Raw genomic sequence first — 9,040 nt, 5'->3', positions numbered from 1 at the left:
AGAATCCTTTGAATTCGACGGACAAGCTTAAGCTGTTAGTATTAACATTCTTGTGTTGTAATCTTCCGAGGGGGGAAAAATGTATATTTATTATGACACAGTGAATGACAGTGGTTTAAATTATTCCTTATTGTTTACTTCAAAGTGAGGTCAGGGAAAGGTTGAGAGCTTTTTATTCTTCCTTCTCTTTTTATTCCTTTTTTGTTTTTTGGCAAGACACGTTTGAAAATATTATTGAGAAGCTTCATTGGTGTGCTAGTTGGTTTTTTTTTTATTAAAAAAATGTTTTCAAAGTGTGCCAAGGACAATAAAAACACTGGGAGAAAGAAAAAAAAAGGGGGGGGGAGGGTGACAGAATTAAAAGTAACACCGAATTGCATGGTTCAGATGAGAATATCTGTAAGGAGGAAATAGGCATACAGTAGAGTCTCACTTATCCAACATAAACGGGCCGGCAGAATGTTGGATAAGCGAATATGTTGGATAATAAGGAGGCATTAAGGAAAAGCCTATTAAACATCAAATTAGGTTATGATTTTACAAATGAAGCACCAAAACATCATATTAGAAAACAAATTCGGCAGAAAAAGCAGTTTAATGCACAGTAATGTTATGTTGTAATTACTGTATTTATGAATTTAGCACCAAAATATCATGATATATTGAAAACATTGACTACAAAAATGCATTGGATAATCCAGAACATTGGATAAGCGAGTGTTGGATAAGTGAGACTCTACTGTATTTCAATTTACTTCAAAGTAATTCTTTAAGTACATATGGTAGAGTCTCACTTATCCCAAACTCGCTTATCCAAGATTCTGGATTATCCAAGGCATTTTTGTAGTCAATGTTTTCAATATATCATGATATTTTGGTGCTAAATTCATAAGTACAGTAATTACAACATAACATTACTGCGTATTGAACTACTTTTTCTGTCAAATGTGTTGTATAACATGTTTTGGTGCTTAATTTGTAAAATCATAATCTAAATTTGATGTTTAATAGGCTTTTCCTTAATCCCTCCTTATTATCCAAGATATTCGCTTATCCAAGGTTCTGCCAGCCTGTTTAGCTTGGACAAGTACATACAAATACTGGAGGAAAATGTACTTTAGCAAAAAAGAGGTATGCTAAATATACTGGAATGAAACTACTATGTAATAGAATGACAGTTCTCACACATGCTTTCTAATCAGTTCCATATTCTCAACTGTAGTATTTGTTCCCAATCGGAAAATGTTTTCTATGCAAAGTCATGGGTGAACTCTGAAAGTCACCAGTTTGGCAATAAACTTTACAAATCAGAACTCACTATAGTGAAGCTTTTAAAATCCATCATCTTGGATGAAATCAGTGAAAATGTGATTTATTTGGATCAACAAATGTTTTAAAGTGAGCTTGATTAGGAAGGATATTCTAAGGCTGTATTATGCTAACGCTTTATTTATTCAGCTAAGGATCTGAATGTGTTGTTGTTGTTGTTATTATTATTATTATTATTATTATTATTATTATTATTATTATTATTATTATTATTATTAGGCAGGTACCTGACAAGAATATACCTGTAGAAATCATGCATATTTGAAGTTGTTCAAGCCTAGATTTCATCTACTGTGTTTCCCCGAAAATAAGACAGTGTCTTATATTAATTTTTGCTCCCAAAGATGCGCTAGGTCTTATTTTCCGGGGGTGTCTTATTTTTCCATGAAGAAGAATTCACATTTATTGTTGAACAAAAAATGAACATTTATTATATACTGTACAGTAGTTGTCATTACAAACCAGCATAACCAGACAAACTGTGAATCCTATCAAGAATTTCTTGTTACTACCAATATTTCCACGTACAACAATCTATGGTACGTACATTTACCGATCCTGCATGCTCTGGTGTTGTGTTTGGCGGGCATGCTTCCAAACAAAAACTTTGCTAGGTCTTACTTTCGGGGGAGGCCTTATATTTAGCAATTCAGCAAAACCTCTACTAGGTCTTATTTTCTGGGGATGTCTTATTTTAGGGGAAACAGGGTAGGTAAAGGTAAAGGTTTTCCCCTGACGTTAAGTCCAGTCATGACCGACTCTGGGGGTTGGTGCTCATCTCCATTTCTAAGCTGAAGAGCCGGCATTGTCCATAGACACCTCCAAGGTCATGTGGCCAGCATGACTGTATGGAGCGCCATTACCTTCCTGCCAGAGCGGTACCTATTGATCTACTCACATTTGCATGTTTTTGAACTGCTAGGTTGGCAGGAGCTGGAGCTAACAGTGGGCGCTCCCACCGCTCCCGGGGTTTGAACCAGGGACCTTTCGGTCTGCAAGTTCACTTCGCCACTGGGGCTCCTTTGATTTCATCTATTTAGGTTAAAAGGGGTTAGAAAACTAAGCATTATGATTATAATTATTAGGAAGCACTTGTGGGATAGGGATGATTTTTCCCAGCTTATAGTTGTCTACCAAACATTCTGTCAAATGGATCTGATCAAGGCTCCATCTAGTACAACACTATGTTGCCATTAGCTATATTAGCTCTAATTTTTAAAAGGAACTCTGCAGTTTCTGTGAAGTTAAAAGGGAGTGAGGAGAGTAGGAGAGCAGGACTATCCTGCCCCCTGATGTCACGTCTGTGCCACATTACTGGCACATAAACAGATCGAGATCAGTGAACAGGTAGCTGCCAAATTTTGGCATGATCGGGGCTGTGGATGGGTTTTGCCTCTCAATAGCAGGGAACAGTTTTGCTGCAGAGAGGAAATGGGCTACATACGGCATCATGCGATAAGGACCTCACCAAAGGTGACCATACTGCTTCTATACTGGTTTGCCAACTCTGTGTGATGAAGTCTTATATCTCACCAAGGCAGGGAAGACTTAGTGACTGGAGCATATGCTACTCAGCCTACTGTTCAGGGACTAACTGTTGATGGGCAACCCAATTACTTATTGCATTCCTTCTTCTCCATTCTCTTGAGCTGGACACTATCTGATATAGAAATGCCAGGCAGCAGTCCTTCAGATATAGAATTGTTATCAATAAGGCAAGTCACATATGCATAAATGCCTTGAGTTCTAATTAATAGGCTATTATCAAACTCTTGATGGAAGAGGACAACGTCCCAGGTATAGAAGGAGTGTACTGAGGTCTCCAGTCTTCAGTCCCGGGTATATGATAGCTGTGCTCCCCTGCTAGAACTTCCAAACAAGTTTATGATCCCTAATCCCTAAGAGTTCCATTGGGCTCACAGAGATGGATGTTCCTACAAACTCCTTCCCATGATCAAATGATCAAGGGTCTGGAGAACAAGCCCTATGAGGAGCAATTTAAATTGCTTGGCATGTTTAGCCTGCAGAAGAGAAGGCCGAGAGGAGACGTGATGGCCATGCATAAATATGTGAAGGGAAGTCATAGAGAAGAGGAAGCAAGCATGTTTTCTGCTGCCTTGGAGACTAGGATGTGGAACAATAGCTTCAAACTACAGGAAGATTCCATCTGAACATTAGAAAGAACTTCCTCACTGTGCGAGCTGTTTGGCAGTGGAACTCTCTGCCCCAGACTGTGGTAGAGGCTCCTTCTTTGGAGGCTTTTAAGCAGAGGCTGGATGGCCATCTGTCAGGGGTGCTTTGAATGTGATTTTCCTGCTTCTTGGCAGGGGGTTGGACTGGATGGCCCATGAGGTCTCTTCCAACTCTATGATTCTATGAAATGAACACAGAAAAGCCTACTTGGCCTTCAACTAGTGAGTTATCAGGTTCCCAAGAATGAAATATCAATAGGATTCTAAATTGATTTGTATTTTCTGGCACGCATTTACATGTAACATAAATGTATGGTGGTAATAAGTCCATATGTAAAGGTAAAGGTTTCCCCTGACATTAAGTCCAGTCGTGACCGACTCTGGGGGTTGGTGCTCATCTCCATTTCTAAGCTGAAGAGCCGGCGTTGTCCATAGACACCTCCAAGGTCATGTGGCCGGCATGACTGCATGGAGCGCAGTCATGCCATGTACGGAATAAGTCCATTCATTGATATTAAGTAGAGTAAAATTAAGGAAAACATGATCACAGTACTACAACTCATGATAATGCATTAACGTCATGTTCATGTGTGTAAAATTCCTTTTGACATTCTCTAATTTCATCTGTATCATCGTAGTAACAATAAACAAAATTGATTTGCTAAATGTGGTTCTTTCTTGATGTATTTCCATATGACCTTTGATGAAAACTAGACTTTCCTAAGTAGAAATATTAATGAGTTCATAACACAAAGGAAACTTGCACACTTACTTTCAAGCTTTAAAAAAATAAATAGTGAGAACGTAAAATAGATGTGAACAAAAGAACCAAAAGTGTACTTGGGTCTTCAGTGTCATCAGAGTTGGGGCCTTCTTGTGTGATACTAAAGAATGTGTAAAAGAAACTACACCGTTACACACTCTAACAAGAAGCAACCTCCAACCATCTCTTCTTTTGTAAGACATTTCTTTTCTTTTAAGAAAAAAGGGCTAGACTTTTATCTGTCCATAGCCGCCCATGAATGGGTACAAGTATGAATAACAAAATATCTGTCTAGTCAATGTTCATAACAATCATTTTGGAACAAAGGAATAATGAATCAAATATCTCTTTGTTTTTCTTCATGTTTCAAAAGGAATTGATACCATTAATTCCAGTTAGGTCAAGTTGAACTTGGAATGTTACTTTTGAAAAGTACATTATGTAACTCGTTTGGCCCCAATGTAACCTTTAAAGTAACATAAGTAATGTGTCTCCTGATTTGCTACTTTTCCCCTATCTAACCAAATAAAGGGCATGTACAAGCTAAACCACAATAAACTTGTTTTATGTCTACAACAGAATGACATAGCAGAGTAACATTATACTGAACACCCTTCACAGGAAAAACAACAACCACCAAGCTGCATTCAACTTGGTGGGTCAAAAACTCTGCAATCCAGATAGAAAAAAAATCTATGCTGTTATTGTGCGCTTTTTGAAGCAGATATAGGAAGTACATTTCTTTCTTTTCCCTTCTCCTGCCCTCTTCATAGAATCATAGAATCATAGAATCGTAGAGTTGGAAGAGACCTCGCAGGCCATCCAGTCCAACCCCCTGCAAGAAGCAGGAAAATCTCATTCAAAGCACCCCCGGCAGATGGCCATCCAGCCTCTGCTTAAAAGCCTCCAAAGAAGGAGCCTCCACCACAGCCTGGGGCAGAGAGTTCCACTGCTGAACAGCTCTTTCTGCTCTTCTAATCCTCCACTATTGAGGCCCTATCTGCATTGAACTGAATTATATGAGTCCACACTGACCATGTAATGCAGTGTAGATGGGGCCTGAGTGTAGTCATGCTTTTACAATGAGTTTTTGTGTGTGTCAGGAGTGATTTGAGAAACTGCAAGTCACTTCTGGTGTGAGAGAATTGGTCGTCTGCAAAGACATTGCTCAGGGGATGCGCAGATGTTTTCAGTGTTTTATCATCCTTGTGGATGGGGAGTTGGAGCTGACAGAGGGAGCTCACCCACTTTCTCCGGATTTGAACCGCCAACCTGTCAGTTAGCAGTCCTGCTGGCACAAGGGTTTAACCCGTTGCACCACTGGGGGCTCCTTTACAATGAGCTTTCGCACGGATGACAAGGCTGTTAACAAGAGCTAGTTACAGGGAGCATACGATGCCTCTACTGAAGCAGCTCCACTGGCTGCCGATCCCAATTCAAAGTTTCTGGTTATTACCTATAAATCTCTAAACGGTTCGGGTCCTGCTGATCTTCATGACCATATCTCTCTCTACGAACCAGCGCAGGCCCTAAGATCTGCCGGGGAGGCCCTTCTCTCGCTCCTGCCTCCATCACAAGCATGGTTGGTGGGGACAAGGGAGAGGACCTTCTCGGTGGTGGCCTCCCGACTCTGGAACCCTCTCCCCAGGGAGATTAGATTAGCCCCCACCCTGTCCACTTTCCATAAAGACTTAAAAACTTAGCTGTTCCAATGTGCCTTTGAATGACAATTTAGCTCAGGCCTAATTTAATGTTTTTTCCAGCCCTTTATTTCCAGCCCGGGCCCTATTGCTCTGCGTTTTGCACAAGTCTTGCCCTTCCCTCTCATACCTGAACCATTCTACTTTTCCAGCACTGGTTTGATGTTGATTGATATATTTTATGATGTTTTTATTTTTTGGTTTTAAACTGTTTCAATTATATTGTTTATTTCTTATATGTTTTAATTGTGTAACTTTGTATTCCTTGTTTTATGCTGGGCTTGGTCCCCATGAAAGCCGACCCAAGTTCCTTCTGGGAGATGGTGGTGGGTTATAAGAAGAAGGAGGAGGAGGAGGAGGAGAAGGAAGGAAGGAGAAGGAGAAGACCTGGCTCTGGCTCACAAATGGGACACTGAAGAAGGAGACAGAAGGCCTGATCCTTGCAGCCCAGGAGCAAGCCATCAGAACAAATGCAATTAAGGCCAAGATCGAAAAATCAGCTGATGACCCAAAATGCAGACTGTGCAAGGAAACCGATGAAACCATTGATCATATCCTCAGCTGCTGTAAGAAAATTGCACAGACAGACTACAAACAGAGGCACAACCATGTGGCCCAAATGATCAATTGGAACTTATGCCTGCAAAAGTATGGAAAATGAGCACGCAAAGATACTATGGGACTTCCGAATTCAGACTGACAAAATTCTGGAACATAGCACACCAGACATCACAGTTGTAGAAAAGAAAAAGGTTTGGATCATTGATGTTGCCATCCCAGGTAACAGTCGCATTGACGAAAAACAACAGGAAAAACTCAGCCGCTATCAGGACCTCAAGATTGAACTTCAAAGACTCTGGCAGAAACCAGTGCAGGTGGTCTCGGTGTGATCGGCACATTGGGTGCCGTGCCAAAAGATCTCAACCGGCAATTGGAAACAATAAACATCGACAAAATCATGATCTACCAACTGCAAAAGGCCACCCTACTGGGATCTGCACGCATCATCCAAAAATACATCACACAGTCCTAGACACTTGGGAAGTGTTCGACTTGTGATTTTGTGATACGAAATCCAGCATATCTATCTTGTTTGCTGTGTCATAATAAAATAATAATAATAATAACAATCTCTAATTCCCTCGATTCTTCTCTATTTTGACCATGAGTTGACCAGTGTACTATTGTACAACCATGTTCGTTTCACACATTATATGCCTTAAAGTTAGCTGAGATGGAATCAGACCATTGCGTGGGACAACCATGAAGTCTCATCCATCCCCACTGGTATCATGTTGCCATGGCATTGCTCCAGCACCCATCTGTTCCACGCATCACGTGGCCTGCAAAGTAATGGTTGAGTTGGGCAATGTAGCATAGAGGATCTTTCACTTTTGATATTTTTCTAACATCCTCGTAGTATAGGCCACGTCTCTTTGCATTTGGAGAGACATCCCAATGAGCTGTCTTTCAAGGGAGGCATGCACAACCCATACTTGTTCTGAGAGAGTCTTCATCATTGTCCATATCTCTGCATAGGGCAGGTAGCATGGTCAAGTCAAACAACTGAGCTCATAGAGATGTACTTCCGGTTGAGTCCTCAGCAGCTTTAATAGAATTGTAAGTAGCCCATCCTGCTTTCCTGCACCTGTTCAACTTTGGCTTCAGTTCATTCCTTGATGTTAACAGCCTTCTGCGGTAGACATATTCTTCTAAATTTTTGAGGTGTACACCATCTACCGTCATTGCAGCACCATCTATGAAGTTGTTTCAGAGTACCTTCATCTTTCACGTGTTCATCTTTAATCCAATTGACCAACTTCTGCTACAAAGCTCGCTAAACATGCTGGAGGATTCTGAGGCTGTATGCCTGATTAAAACTATGTCATCAGCAAAGCATAGGTGATTAAGCCTGTGCCCATTAATGAGTATACCTTTGTCTAACCAATTACAGCCTCCTATTACACTTTCTAGGAGCCCCCAGTGGCTCAACAGGTTAAACCGCTGAGCTGCTGAACTTGCTGACTGAAAAGTTGGCAGTTCAAATCCATGGAGCGGGGTGAGCTCCCACTGTTAGCCCCAGCTTCTGCCCCCTAGAAGTTTGAAAACATGCCAATGTGAGTAGGTACCACTCCAGTGGGAAGGTAACGGTGCTCTGTGCAGTCATGCCAGCCACTTGACCCTGGAGGTGTCTACGAACAACACCTGGTCTTTGGCTTAGAAATGGAGATGAGCACCAACCCACAGAGTCGGACATGACTAGACTTATGTCAGGGGAAAATCTTTACCTTTACCTTTATTATACTTTCTAGAGCAGCAGAAAAAAGGTTAGCTGAGATGGGATCACCTTGGCATACACCTTTGTCTACAGGTATAACAACTTCTCATTCGAAAGGCATTAGCGTTGTTGTACATCCACTACTGCATACTTGGTTGAGATACTCTGCCTGTACTCCTTGTTCCCTCAAACTGTTCCATAGGCACTCTGGTTGTTGTTGTTGTTGTTGTTGTTGTTGTTGTTGGGTAGCACTACCTTGGGCAAGTCACACTCTTCAGTCTCAGATGAAAGGAAAGGCAAACCCTCACTGAACAAATCTTGCCAAGGAAACCCTGTAATAGTTTTGCCTTAGGGTAGCCATACATTGAAAATTGATTAAAAGCACACAACAAGTAAAGGCCACATTTTTAAATGCCATTAGTTGATTGCATGTGGTCTGAATCTAAATCTCTGTGTGTTATCTTGTGCAGTTTCTAGCATTCTGTCATAATGATGTAATTCAAATCCTGATAGCGATGATGATTTGTTTTGTAAGCCACTCCGAGATCCCTCGGGGAGATGGGGCGGGATACAAAGAAAGTATTATTATTATTATTATTATTATTATTATTATTATTATTATTATTGTGACAGATGACAATGATGATGATGAAACAATGATATAGTTCATTGCACCTTATCATTATGTACATATGCATAACCTGAATTTAAAATGATTATATTGTTTTTCAATACCAACTTGGAATTGTTAATAGATGCCACAGTAATAATCTCCAGG

The 9,040-nt window shown here is 40.7% G+C and overlaps 1 long non-coding RNA gene across 1 annotated transcript in view; it reads left to right on the top strand.

Annotated features, from left to right (window-relative positions):
* The window catches only part of LOC103278913 (uncharacterized), a 10,257-nt gene extending 9,621 nt beyond the window's left edge, over window positions 1-636 (top strand). The window contains exon 3 of the long non-coding RNA XR_506416.3: window positions 1-636. This exon is cut by the window's left edge and continues 1,408 nt beyond it. This is a non-coding gene — a long non-coding RNA (uncharacterized LOC103278913).
* The last annotated feature ends 8,404 nt before the right edge of the window (window positions 637-9,040 follow it).

The sequence above is a fragment of the Anolis carolinensis genome, chromosome 5, assembly GCF_035594765.1.
Source record: "Anolis carolinensis isolate JA03-04 chromosome 5, rAnoCar3.1.pri, whole genome shotgun sequence".
Taxonomy (NCBI): domain Eukaryota; kingdom Metazoa; phylum Chordata; class Lepidosauria; order Squamata; family Dactyloidae; genus Anolis; species Anolis carolinensis.
This window is presented reverse-complemented; position numbering and strand designations above follow the sequence as displayed.